At 40.4% G+C, this 9,295-nt stretch overlaps 1 protein-coding gene and 1 long non-coding RNA gene across 8 annotated transcripts in view; one reads left to right on the top strand and one right to left on the bottom strand.

The window, feature by feature from the left end:
- The window catches only part of LOC110312661, an 11,036-nt gene extending 4,785 nt beyond the window's left edge, over window positions 1-6,251 (top strand). Inside the window, exons 2-3 of one of the 2 annotated variants that reach the window (XR_002380069.1) lie at window positions 1,151-1,230; window positions 6,107-6,251. This is a non-coding gene — a long non-coding RNA (uncharacterized LOC110312661). The remainder of the gene's footprint in view (window positions 1-1,150; window positions 1,231-6,106) is intronic. The other variant, XR_002380068.2, reaches the window with a different exon arrangement.
- The window catches only part of Frmd4a (FERM domain containing 4A), a 584,600-nt gene that overhangs the window by 463,478 nt on the left and 111,827 nt on the right, over window positions 1-9,295 (bottom strand). The window lies entirely within an intron of this gene.

The following is a 9,295-nucleotide window of genomic DNA, read 5'->3' as shown; positions in this document are numbered from 1 at the left end:
ACACACACACAGACACACACAGACACACAGACACAGACACAGACAGACACAGACACACATAGACACAGACAGACACAGAGAGAGAGAGAGAAAGAGAGAGAGAGAGAGAGAGTTTAAATTTTTTTTAATCTGTGCTAGGGTTAGAATCAAAGTCCTCACACATCTGAGTGAAGCCCTCTACCACATCATTAGCTGCAACCTCTGCAAACAGTGATTTCAACTCTTTAAATTTTGAATTCTTCTTCTCAGTCCTGGTGATAGAACTCCTGGCCTTGTCCATGCTGGGCAAGTAAAGGCTTTCCCCCTGAGCTCCGTTTCTATCTCTCATACTTCCAATTGCATATGACATGGCCTGGCTAATGCCTTACTCATGAGTTTCTATCACGTTGTCTAAACTTACTCAAAAGATATTGATTAGCTTGTTAAAACAGAAATGTGTATAACCTATTTAGTATTGAAGAAAATGAAAGGAAAATTATAAATGTATTCTAAGGAAATAAAATTCATATAAGAAAGCACTGCTAACAGAAACCCCTTAAGTTGTTCCGCTGCCATGTGGAAGGCTCCCCTACGCTGTTTTTATTCATCCAGTCTCAGTCCAGTTCAGAAAGACCCTCTCTTGAACTTCTCTCCTTGAGAGAGTTCTGGAATCCCTCATACTTGCTTTCTTCTCTATAAAGCTCTCCAGAGAAGAGCCTTCACACTCTCTCCACAGTATTAGGAGAAAGTTCAAGAGCATCCATGAGTATGATACTATTGATGTGTGACTCTTGCTCTGTGTTTCCAGGAAGCTCTGTGTGTCTCTTCTCCAGGTTACTCACTGGGAAAATGTAAGAGGTCCCTTGGAAGATGGGAAGCAGTTTTGTGTACATTTTTCTTTCAGGGGTCAGCAAAGGATGATTTATTCCTATTGCGTTTATAATCACCTCAATAGGCTGCAGCTGTCAGTACCATGTACATAGTAATGTGAATTAAATATATTTGCACAGACAGTAATGTCACAAGGAAATAAAGAAGAACAACCTGTATTTGCCAACCACTATCAAGCATTCTGCTGTTATCCTTGTCAATATCTAGGTCAATTTAAATACTGTTTCAGAAATTCCACTCTGGACCAACCATGGCTAATTTTGTTTTCTGTTTGAATAAGATGCCTGGCACTCATGATCTGGGGAAGAATATGAAGAGGATGCTCCTACTGCAGATGACTGAAACACATACAGACTGTCTGTAAGTCAATGAAACAGTGTGCTGCTTCTCCTCTGATAGGCTGCTTCTTAATTAATCTACCCATCAATCAAGAGTAATGTACCAAGTGATGGGCCTTACTTCGGAACTCTGCCGTGGAGGCTCCAAATACTTGTATTGTGTGGCTTTATGTCTGGAGACCTCATTATATCAAACAAAACTCAAACTCCAGAAACCAGAAATGTGTATAAAGGGAGGCCTTGAAAACCCTCTGAAAACTGTCAGAGAATGAATGGAGAGTACAGGCCTTCCCTTAACACCCACCTCCACTGTTCACAGGGTATTGATGGTTCTACATCCACTGCCTCTTCCTTAGTCACTAGTGTGTCACCTCCACACCTCCCCAGTTCCCCTAAGCCTACACTGTGTCTTCATGCCATCTCCTTGGGTACCTTATTCTCATGCTGGCTCCATACCACATGTGTGCCTAGGCTCTCACACTGATGCCATAGGTGCATGCTATATGCCCACAAGGTACCTTAGCTCCTACAGGATGAGTCTGAGTTTCACATGAACATCTGGATTTTCTTCCTTTTTAACTGAAGTGAAATCCATGTCACTTATATTAGCAATTTCACACTTTAACAGTGCACAACCGAGACCTTTATCTAGGTCTAAAATATGTTCATCATCCCAATGGGACCCGGGACCATTAAGCAGCTCTGAGAGTTATCATATCTTTGTATTGGAAACATTCAACATTCATGAGCTATTTTAATGGGTCACTCATACCTGTTAACTAGTTTGAACCATTCTCACCCTAATGGGCTACAGAATATGAGAATCTATTCCTCTTAGCCAATCAAACCCCTGAAGCCATTACCAACTTCTTCTCCTCCCTTGCCTTTCCCATCGTTCCTGGCTCTAGAAATCACTATTCTTGACTTCTGGAATCAACTGTCAGCGTCTTCTTTGAAGGGAATGTGCAGTGTTTGTCTTTCATGCCTGATAGGTCACTGAGCCCGTCCTGACTTACATCCATGTTGCAGCAAATGACAGATTTTATTATTTGTATGTCAACTAAGTTTCCATTTCCTTTATCTGTGTATCCACTGACAGAGTTCTAGCTCGGTTTTACATGTTAGCTAGGGCGAAGAGTGCTGCATTAACACGCAAGTGTAGATATTTCTCTGACGTGTTGGTTTTCTCTCCTTTGGATATACACCCAGGAATGGGATTGCCAGATCATGTGGCAGCTCTATTTTTAATGTTTTGAGGAACTTCCATACTGTTTTCCATAATAGTTGCACTAATTTGCATTTCTATTACCAGCATAGGAGAATTCCCTTTTCTTCACATCCTTGCCAGCACACACACACACACACACACACACACACACACACACACACACACACACTATGTATGTATGTATAGGGACTGGAAAAATGGCTCATTTGGCAAAGTGCTTATTATGCAAGCACAAAGACCTAAATTCAATCCTTATAACCCATATAAAAAGGTGAGCATGGTGATGTGCATTTGTTATCATTCATTCATTCATTCGTTCATTCAGTGTAGACAGTAATGGGAAGACAATATATTTTAATCCCAGAACTGGGGAGAAAGAAGAGTCAGCTCCCTGGGTTTCCTGACCAGCCAGCCTGCTTACTCAACAAACCTCAGGCCAGAGAGACACCCTTTCTGAAGAGTCACACTTAATGTTGAACTGTAGCCTCTACATGGGCATATGTGCACCCATACACACACACCTAAACAAACATGTACACACACACACACACACACACACACACACACACACACACACACACACACANACACACACACACACACACACACACACACACACACACACACACACACACACAGAGGGGTGTCATATTTCATCATGGTTTTAATTTGTACCTCCCTGATGATTAGAAACGCTAAGAACATCCTCCAGCTCTTATTGGCCATCTGCATGTGTCTTTTAAGAACTACCCATTTCTGGTTACTATTCTGATCATGGATAAGTAATTTGCAAATATTATCCCACTCTGTAAGTCATCGTTTAAACTCTTGATTATTCCACTTGTGCAAGAGTTTTTAGACTGCAGCCAGTCTCATTGGTCCATCTTGACTTTTGTAGGTGGTGGTCTCGGTGGTCATAGCTGAAGGAAAAGTCTTCACCTAGACAATGTCTCTGAGTGTTTTCGTATATGTGTATCTAAAAAACAAGAGAAAAAGCTCTTTATTCTTCTGCATGTCGATGGCCAGCCTTGCTTGCATCCTTTATTAAGGAGACTTGTTTTCCTAATGTATATTTTTGCTGGTTTGTTATTGTTGCTGGGGACAGATTGGTCATAATGATGTGGCTGTTATCCTACATTCGCCTTCCCACTGCACTTCTCTGTGTGTGTCCTTTGCAGTGTGTTGGGCTACAATGTTATTCTGCCTCCAGCTTTCTTTGTTTTGCTCAGGAATGTTCTGGCTATTCACAGTCATTAGTGGTTTTATCTAAGTTTTAGGAGCTTTTTCTTTTTTTTTCCTTGTTCCTATTTCGGTGAAGAATGTCATTAGCATTTGATAGGAATTACATGGCTTCTGTAGATCCCGCTGTATAGTGTGGGCATGTTAACAATATTAATTAGTCTGGAAAATGGAATGTGTTTCCATTTGCTGTGTTATCTTTAGTTTCCTTCATTGGTGTTCTGTAATGTTCATTGTGGAGATAATTCACTTCCTCGGTTAAATTTATTTATACAGGTTATTTGCTGTAACAGCTAGCATTAAGATTGTTTTTCCAGCAGTTTTGCAATTGATATATACAAATACCATCGATTCTTGAAATTGATTTTATATCGTGCCAACTTACTGAATTGGCTGGTCAGTTTTAACATTCTCGGTGCAGTCTAGCCTTATTGCCATACAGAACCATGCTGCTTGCAAACCGGGATAACTTCTCCTCCTGCCCTCCTATTCAGATGCCTTGGATTCTTCTCTTAACTAGCTGTGCTGGCTCAGACTTGAAATACTGTGTTGACTAACAGTATGAGCAAATCGACCTTTACCTTGTTTCTGATCCTGGAATAAATCATAGCATGTGTCCTTATTCAGTGTGGTTCTGGCTGTGGGTTGTCATCTATAGACCATCCCCACTACACACTGCTGCCTTACACTAGGGAATGAACACAAGACCCTTCTCATGCTAGGCAAATGCTCTACTGTGACTTATATCCAAAGATCATTTTTCTATTAACAAAAAATTAAACAGATTCTCACCACATTGCCTATACTGGTCTTGGCCTTACTCCGTAGTCCAAGGAGTCTGGACATGGCTTTCTGACCTTAGCCTCCCACACTGATGGGACTCCAGAGTTGTGCCATGAGATCTGGCTGGCACAATGATGGTGACGACGACGATGATGATGGTCATGCTGCTGCTGCTATAGTTTATCTTGAAGTTTATTGAATTTTTTTGCAACTGTCTATATGATTGCATGATTTCTGTTTTTCATTCTCCTGGTTTGAGTCATTTGTTGACTTACTTTCCATTTAGCCCTGAGATGATGCCCATTTGGTGACCGTGTATACTCCTTTTGTGCATGCAGTCAGAATTGGTTTGTGACCTTTTTGTTGAAAACTTCTGCAGCTTTGTTCACCAGGGATACTGCTCTGTGTCTTCTTTTACTGTGGCTGTATGTAGCCACATCTGCTTTTGGTAAAAGGCTAATACTGTTCTCATAAAGTGAGATTTCTTTTCTTTATATTTGACAATAGTTTGAGAATAATTTCTATTTGTTTTGTAAGAGCAAACTTCATCAGTGAAGCCTTCACATCCTGGGATTCTCTTTGTTGGGAGACATCTTTTTCCTGATTCTCTTCTATAACTCTCTGTCTGAAAGCTCCTCTTCCCGCCTGCTACCTTTCTGATGATTGGAGATAGAAATGGTTGTTTCTGTTTCCTCAAAAGACAGGCAAACTTACCCACAGTAAAGCAAACACTCACAGACAAGGGGCACACATAGCGAAAGATGGTCAAGAACTTGCGGACAGTCCTTCCTTATGGGAAATCTGCTTAGAGAGTTTAAACTCTACCATGCAGTTATGTCTCGTCCTTCGCCATTGTATACCACATTGTCATCTACAAAGTCGACACTCAAGAAGTGTGTGAGGTATAAAAAAATAACTGTAAAAAAAGGAAATCTCATAATGTTTTAAGTAAGCTTGTAGTTGTATGTTGCGCTATACTCATAGCTATCTTTGACCTCATGCATCTGAATACAGCCCACAGGCTGTAGGCTGGACACATCTGAATACAGGGAAATCATCATAGTTATTTTTTAAAACTAAGATTCAAATATCCAAATGCTACTAGAAAATGTATCATGTCACCATGCACCCAGCCATGCCTTTGGCACTATTTACTTGAGAAAATATTCACAGTAGAATATTAATTTTAAAATAGCTAATCATAACTATTTTAAAGTGACACAACCTTTGTTCTAGATGTATGTACAAACCTTTTACATACATGTGTGCATGCATGTATTTCTGTGTCTATACACACAGAAATAAATCAGTCACAGTATTTACAGTGAGGAGTAATAATTTTTCAATTTCACAGTAATTATTATTTTGTAAATTTACCATGAACTATTATTGAACACAACAAGCAAAATTCAAACAGGTGGCACCAGGCTATTCGCTTTTTAACTCATCCACAGTTACATGACATCCTTATCATCAACCGTATATTGAAGCCCTCTTCTAGTAGACTATAGAAAGCAGGATGGGAAAAATGAGGTACAAAATAATAATTTCTATTTTAGGGGCTTTTACCATCTGGGAAGTCAACAGAGTTTCTGAAATCTCTGTGTCTTCTTCAGTGAAATGTTAAAACTTACTTTTGGCCTAACAGACATTCTACTTGTACTTCAGATGCCCTTACTGAAATCCTGCCTGATTGTTCAGATATCAGGAGCTGAAAACGTCGAACCCCGTGAAGGCCTTGGGGAAGAGCCCCTCCCTTCCAGTTGACTAAAGCATTAAATCATCTCTTCCCCACCTGTGCTGCAGTGCGAGTCTTATTCTCTAGGCAGGTTTAAAAAATAATGAAAATGATCACTACTACAACGTATGTTGTTTCTTTCTTCCATAACATCAAAAATTTCTACCCAGTTCCCTTGACATTTTTTTATATAGTCTAGACGTCCTGGTTTTTATTTTTGCTTTCGTGGAAACAGGTTCAGAAGGGGTTAAAGAATTACCTATTATAATCCAATAAATTAGAAATGAAGGGGGAAAAAACACAAATCATTTTTCAAGAATCTGGCCCAGGATGTCAGTGAAATTTCACAGGGAAACCATATCTGTGAGAGGATCATTTTGACACGAGATAGTAAATCTTTCTGGAAAAAAAAGTCTCCCTGTTTTTCTTTGCACAAAAAAAAAAAAAAAAAAGTTGCTATCAGGAAATAGCAGAGAGATATCACAGCCGCTTGAAGCTGAATGCTACCTGCAAAAATTATTTCCCCAAGGCTCCCCATTTATCCAACTCTCTCTTCAGATAATAAATAAACTTGCTCAATTTTGAACATCCAGTCTGACTCTTCATGCAGTGAGATCTCCAGGTGTGCACTGTAGCAGAAGGAGTCACGCTGGGTCCAATCAATTCCTACATGATTGCCAGCGGGAAGGGGTAATATTCATGACCATATCACCCAGAGCGGTGCCAGCTCTTTTTTGGAGAATATGCTCTATGATAAAAATTAATAGTAGTAACTGCATGGATTAGGTGATTCAGAGCCCCCTTCCTTCATGCAGATAGCTCAGGGAAGGTCACCGACAAGGTAGCCAGCCATTGCCATCAACTGCCATAGTTTCCTGTGCTCACACTGAGCACGTACAAGTGAAAAATATGAATGATGCTGTTCTTAAGCATCTCTGTGTGGACATTTATGTATACATTTGTGTGTGTGCACACGTGTGTGAGAGCTTGTATGTGCATGAAGGTAGATGTCACTACATGTGTTCCTTAATCACGTTCTATGTTATTTTTTTAAAGATGAACCTGGAGTTTGCTGATTTGGCTGGGCCAGCTGGTCAGCAAGCTACAGGTATCTTCCTGGCTCTACCCCTAGAGTACTGGGATTATAGGGGCATGCATCTTGTGCTCCACTATTTGACATGGGTTCTGGCTCCCCATGCTTGGGCAGCAAGCATTTTAGCAGCAAAGCCCATCTTCTCAGCACATTTATTATCACCATTTTACTCTGAAATTTTAAATTCAGGATAACAGTTGGTCTTCAACATGTAACCAATATATTTATGACTTTTTATGATGGTATAAAAGTATACCTGCCCCAAATCCTGTTTTTCATTAAAGTGTTCCATAAGTTATGTGAGGTATTCGGCAGTATTATTGAACAGAGTGTATATTAGATGATTTTGTTCAAGTATAGTCTAAGATAACTGTTTTGAGCATAGTTAAAGTCTCCTAGGCTAAGGCAGAGTATTCAGAAGCTTTGGCATGTTAAATAGGTTTCTGGTTGGTGATCGTTCAATTTGGGATGGATTAATCATAGCCCAAACTCATCAATAGCAGAGAGACGTTTTTATTTTTGTACTCGCTCTTGCTACTCTCTATTCACTAGTTTCCAAGGATCTATGTGGGCATTTCAATCCACAGGCTTTTCCAGGGAAAAGCAAGTGAGTAACAATGGCCAGGAACTGTGAAAACCTATTCTGCATCTCACTTTCAAGCACATGGCTCACTGATGGGACAGTCCAGCCCTATGTGTGCACACACATACCGTCACGCATACATATCTGCACATGTAGTCATGGAACTATGATTAAGGGACCTGGGATAGCTAAAGCTAAGAGTGGTCACTTTACTAAGATCAATTCAACTTTAAACTACTCCAAACCCATCTACTCCCCACTGCTTGGTCCCATGGTCTCTGGTCATGCTGAGCTTAATGCTTTGTTATCAAGTTAGTTCCTGATTAACATGAAAATGTACCTGCTAGCAAATAGATCTGTGGTATGTGAAGAGCCAGACTTACCGAAACCTTTCTCAGAGGCTCAGATGAAAGGACAATGGGAGCCTTAGCTCTGTGTTCCTGTTAAGTTGATCTGGACCAGTGGGTCCTTCATTGACAGGGTCCTACTGGTAAGGTAGCAGGGGATGAGAAAGATAGAGAAGATAAAATCTCAGGTATGGAAGTCTTTCATAAGCTTCGTCTTGTGTGAAGCAGGTTAATTAAGAAGTACTAAGTTAAACAGTGTTGTCAAAGAGAGCACGAGCTATACCTCAGATAATGCTGCTTTAGTCAATAAGCACAGCCCAGAGGGGAAGAGTTGGGCCTCCAGAAGCCACAACCTTGACTCCTCTAAGACACTGAGTCAGCCAAGCCTTGCTAAGTCCATTCCTGGACAAGGACAGAGAACGAAAGTGCCCTTTGTCCTTTCATTGCAGCTTCTGAGGAAGCCTTGGGCTGATCTAGCTTCCCACAGGGGTACTTGAAGAATTTGAAGGATTTGAATTAAAGGCTAAAATTGGGTTTAAATCCAGTTGTTACATGCTTATTCCTGGAAGAGAAAATCCAAAACCAAATGGTACCTAGGCATTACTTTGTTATGGGTAGATATTTTTATGGTTTGTATATGAAATGTTCCTGTGTTTGAATATTTGTCTCCTGCTAGAAGTGTTGCATTGAAAGGCTATAGAACCTTGTGGACATGGGGACTAGATGGAAAACGCAAGTGACAGGATTGTGGTCCACCCCAGTCCTGACCTGAGAATGCTGCTTGATCCACAGAGATGGAATAGGTCATGCTGTGAGTTCTTGCCATCTCGGATAGAGCCCCAGACACCATGAGATTATATAACCAAAAAAGCCCCCTTTCCATTAAATTGCTTCTTGTTGGTATTCAGTCACAGTGAGATGATACGTAACCAATGCCGAAGTCCACCCCCTATGAGCTAATATTAAATGCATCATGGTTTAGTGCCCTGCCTTCTTCATTTATCTTGATGTTGGTTTGAAATTCTGTCCTTAAAAACTTCTGATCATCGAAAAAACCACAAAAAAAAAAAAAAAAA

Source organism: Mus caroli, chromosome 2 (assembly GCF_900094665.2).
Source record: "Mus caroli chromosome 2, CAROLI_EIJ_v1.1, whole genome shotgun sequence".
Classification (NCBI taxonomy): Eukaryota; Metazoa; Chordata; class Mammalia; order Rodentia; family Muridae; genus Mus; species Mus caroli.
Note: the sequence above shows the minus strand (reverse complement) of the source record. Positions and strands in the feature narration are given on the sequence as shown.